The sequence below is a fragment of the Lactuca virosa genome, chromosome 8, assembly GCF_052849685.1.
Source record: "Lactuca virosa cultivar CGN04683 chromosome 8, Lactuca_virosa_CGN04683_v6, whole genome shotgun sequence".
NCBI classification, from domain to species: Eukaryota; Viridiplantae; Streptophyta; class Magnoliopsida; order Asterales; family Asteraceae; genus Lactuca; species Lactuca virosa.
This window is the reverse complement of record NC_136433.1, coordinates 223,164,026-223,169,101: the sequence shown is the minus strand read 5'-3', so window position 1 is coordinate 223,169,101 and position 5,076 is coordinate 223,164,026. Positions and strand designations below refer to the sequence as shown.

Sequence of the window (5,076 nt, the reverse complement as noted above, 5' to 3'; positions counted from 1 at the left end):
CATTAAACATATAAATAATTAACTACAATTCTATCAGAATACAGCAATAATATTCTTACAGAATAAACTATTCATGCATAATGGTTTTGAATATTCTTAAAGAATTTGTATTATCAAGAATATACCCAACGAACAAAACATTCGAAATATAAATACATGAAAAGATCATGTTAACACAAAAGGTGACTAAGAAAAAAACAATTAGAATATATAGACCATCTTCATAAGGGAACAATAAGTAGGAAGAAGACCCTCCAAGGGTAAATAAATCATTAATACAAAGTATATGAAGAAGTGTGAACTTGTTCAACCATTTTTCTAGAATGTAATCCTCGAACCATCAATTTTTAATCGAAAAAAGACTCCAAAAACATAAAATACACCAAATTAAAGAATTATTCTAACAGAATATTGATCGTGCAAGGTATAACTTGTATAGTTGTATGCAAGCTAATAGCAATATAATTGACATCTCATCTTCACAATTATTTAAGTCGACCAATAAAGCAGTAGGCTTCAAAGAGAAAAAAAAATCTCAAAAAAAATTGATATCAAGAGTTTGAATTTGAATGAATGAGTTGTGATTTGTACCTGTAGTCCTGGGGTTAACTCGTTCAATGTGATGGCAAAAGATGTTAGATTTTATCGAGTGAGATGAACAGGAGGCAGTGTCCTTTGCCACAGCATATATGCATCACTCATATCCTTTGGTTTCACATTTGTAATTCCATTAATGTAATACATGTTGTCGTCCCATTTCCCAAATACTGTTGCGTGCTTTTTTCCATTAACATCTTCAACAAACCCATGTACCTTTTCAACAATAATTAGGGATCAAAATTCTACAACAATTAATCTTAATGTGACCATTTTTTAAGCATATTTACGTGGTGTGGATTTCATTCAAGAATTGACTATTCTTTGAACTTGAGCTTGCATGAATATTCTCTATTACCACATATATGCATCATTCCATGATGATCACAGTAAACTTTACCCAGAATAAGATTAAAAATGCTGGTTGTAACCTGACAAGACGACACCAAAATCAAAATGAATAAATAAATATGGGGAAAATTGACTAAAATCTTAAATGACCATTTTACACTTTTTGCATTTTTCATACCTTGCTCCACTGGAAAACCTCACCATCATCAAATTCTAAGGTAAGAACGCCAACAGGGTCAAGTTGAATTGATCTCCCCCAAAATTTAGTTCTGATGTTACTGTCCCCCCAAAATTTCCACCCTCTGCCTTGCGAATGACATGCTATGAGAGTAGGATGATGACTCACCTTTTCAGAAAAGAATCGGACTCCTTTCTCGGGGTAATCAGCCTCATAAGTTTCCCTAACAAAGGATTGAAAGGTTTACAATGTCGTTATTCTGAAGAAGCATATCCAGAAACAGAAAAAGCAGCAACATTTAAAACTCTTTCAAGACTGTTTCCATGTTCATAAGCATGATCTAGAAGGTAAGAGTACTCCAGATCCTCAAAGCATTTTTGTAGAGATGAAATGGCCTCATTGAAATAAACAGGGAGACAGACACATGTCAGATCCTTTCCAACGTTGTCTTTAATCAAGGACCACATAATCACTCCCTTTTCTTTCTCACAGAGATCCGAAAGCTTCTTTCTTCTCTCAATAATCACTTCACCCGAGTTATTAGACTAACCTGAAGTTGATTCGAGGATATCTTAAGAGAAACCAACATACGAAGATTCTCAAAGGCTTCAGGAAGATTTATCGGATAGAGCGGCCTCTTCAAGATGATTCGCCAAGCTTTTTTCGATCTCCGCCAGCCGCGACCTAGCGATTCAACAAATTCATGATCGGAACACTCGCCTAGGGTTTTGTACATCATCGACAGCTGCACGCATGGAATAGAATTGAGTAGCTGCGATGGTTATAAAGAAGAGAAATTAGGTCAAACATATATTTATTTTGTTTCCTTAATTGTAAGTGCAAAAAACCAGAAATACCCTTTTTGATTTAATTAATTATTTAATTATTTAATAAATTGTGATTGGTGCAGTTAGGAACACAATAGTTGCTAGAAACCTTTGAACCTATATATATATATATATATATATATATATATATATATATATATATATATATATAACTCTTGGTATATTAATAAAACTAAAAATTATATATACAATAAATTCCAAGTTAGGCTTATGTATAGTGTCGGTTTTGAGCCGACCTGGATACCACCTAGTCTGGAGTCGGGTGCATTTCCCTCTTCTCACCACATCTGCTATCTGTTTCACCACTTTAAACTTTCTCCTTGCCTTACTCTTATCTCTATGACTTTATCTCTTCCCATTATATTTTCAAATACGAAAGACGCTTTCTCGATTGATTAGGAGCATCGAATACAGGCAGAAGATCCCTCCGACCAAGCATCTCAAAAACCTAAGCTCGGCTTCGCCATTACCAATCACCATCTTCAAAGGGTAAATCTAAAGCTGTAAAAGAAGAAGACGATGATTTGTTGTGGGTTCAACAATTGGATACTTGTCGTGTATGTTTTTTGGAGGAGGAGATGTGGCATCTTCCTATTCCCATTTTGATAAACATTGCCTTCTTACTTTCTTCTCTCTCGCCAAGAGTTGGTTCCAGAGGAAAGAGACAATACCTGCGTCAATGCTCTCCTGTCATGTTGATGTTGTCACGTATGTCTTCGATTTCATTTTTCTACTACTACTACTCCCTTCCTAGGGTTTAAGTTTTAATGAATTTGCTACTGCTTTTCCATTTTGATTATTATAATTGGGATTTAGGGCTTATCTACTTTAGAATATGTTGCTTTGAATCAATGTTATATGGTGTTTAGGTTATATGAGCTGTTTATGTTCTATCAAGGTACTTGCTTTTTGGTGTCCTGTAGGGGATATAAAACAGATTTCAATATGGATTAAAAAATCAGATACCCACATGCTTTTTGCTTCTAATCCATCTGTTAGGTTTTCTTTCTAAACAAGAAAAGAAGATGAAAATAGGTTTGTAAGAATCTAAGTGAGTTACCTTACTTATTTTATATATTTGTTGATATGAATCTATTCATTTATGTGTATATGGAATCTGATTGTAACTTATCCTGGCAGCTATTGCCTTTTCTATTATCTTTTTTTCTCTTTCGGAAGTCTTATCATTTCTTGCTTGCTATTTGCAAGGTTCATTCAAGGCCTAGAGAAATATGAATGTTTAGGTATTTGCAGGTAAAATATTTTTAACTCTTTGATTGTAGTTTTTTTAATTTGACCATAGCTTGCTTCAAACCACATTTTAGTTTCTACTGTCTTTTTCCTTTAGTATTACTTTTTCTCATTATCTTTCAATTTGTCTCCTATTATTATCTATATTTTTTTCTTTCTATCTCTGGAGCTCATCTGAGAGAGTGACATTTTTGTTAATGAGTTACAATTGTAATTTTTTTTCAAAAGTAACAAAAATCATGGAAATATGTTTTAATAGCAATATACTCTTAAAAATCTTATTGATTTATTGTTTGATGTTTTCTATTACGACTTGAAGTTTGATTCTAAACAAATAAGCTTTCTGACCAATGAAAAGTATGTGATACCTTCCTAGTTTAATATTTAAGACCTAGGGCTTTTGACTTAAAAGTCCCTAAGTTTTCAAAATATCTTCGGTTTAGTCCCCGCGACGAATTTTGGTGCGTTAATGCCCAACATTTGGGCTCTTTTTGTCAAAAACGCCATTTAGTAGGTTTGGAGCCGGTCATCCGGTGACATCCAACCTGTTAAAGAAATACCCTTATAAAAAAGGGAATCCCAACGACTTTCGTCCCCCCTCTCTCATTTACGTAGCCCTTCTCCCTCATTTACGTAGCTCAATCAGAGCATCTTCACGCACCAATGGCTGCATCGTCTTCAAACTCAGCAACTTCACACAAAACAAAACTTGTTAAATGCTATTGTGGTGATGTGTGCTACGTAGCAGTGTCAAGAACACCAGATAACCCTGGTAGAAAATTTTGGGGATGCCCTAATTTCAAGGTATTTCATAATTTTTGTGTTAAATTGAAATGATTACTATTAGCAGGATTTTAGGGTTTTGATTACACATTTTTCTCCCTTTTAATTTTTAGGAGTCTTCAAGGTGTCATTTTTTCAAGTGGGTGGATGAATGTGGGAACAAATCTATCCAGCAAGAAGATGAATTGATGGGTTTGATGAAGATTGTTGGTGAATTGATGGGTTTGATGAAGATTGTTGCAGGTTTGTTAATGTTTAATGCAATAATGCTTGTAATTGTTGTCCTAAAAATGTAATTTAGGTATTTTACTTTTGCAATGTGGTTGGTAATGTAATGCAGTTGTGTTTTGAATTGGAATCACTGTAATTTAGGCAATGATAATGTAATGGTAATCCTTTTTGTAGTCTTTCTAATTTGGTATGTGCAAAGTTGTAAATGGTAACCCAATTTAGGCATTGAATAATATCAATAGAGGGCAGTTTAGGCATTGAATAATGTCATGACATAGGGCAATTCAGATGATATAATTGATACAAAATTAATATGTTTTAATCCATACCAAAGTATGATGCTATAAAGCATAAAAAAACAAATGTCAGATGTTATAATCCACACCTAAGATGCAATTATCCAAACCTATTGTAAGATGCTATAATCGAATAATAGTACCATAAACCATATTTCATAGAAAAGGGGTGTGCATTACATAATGTTTCATATAATGTTTCATGTAGCAATCATCCAATTGTGCCAAAAGGCCTATCAAACAAGCCTATCAAGGCAACATATAAGGCAACACATATGAAAATTGTGTGTTTGATGCAAAAACCAGGAATAACAAAAGATATACGAAAAGAAGGAATCATATGCTAGTGATTAACGTCCTAGTTCACCCCTTTTCATAATCACTACCCAACTAATCCAACTTGATAGGTTTGGTAGCATTGGAATCACTACCATCTTTGTCATACACAGTCTTCTTCAACTTTAGCTTCAATATCTTCTTAGAAGGTTTCCTTTTCCTATGCAAAGGTTTGGTAGACAGGTTTGGCAAGTTATCGACTATA

At 33.8% G+C, this 5,076-nt stretch overlaps 1 pseudogene; it reads right to left on the bottom strand.

Annotated features, from left to right (window-relative positions):
• Positions 1-400: 400 nt before the first annotated feature.
• Positions 401-3,854, bottom strand: LOC145131283 (oxysterol-binding protein-related protein 2A-like; annotated as a pseudogene).
• Positions 3,855-5,076: the final 1,222 nt, after the last annotated feature.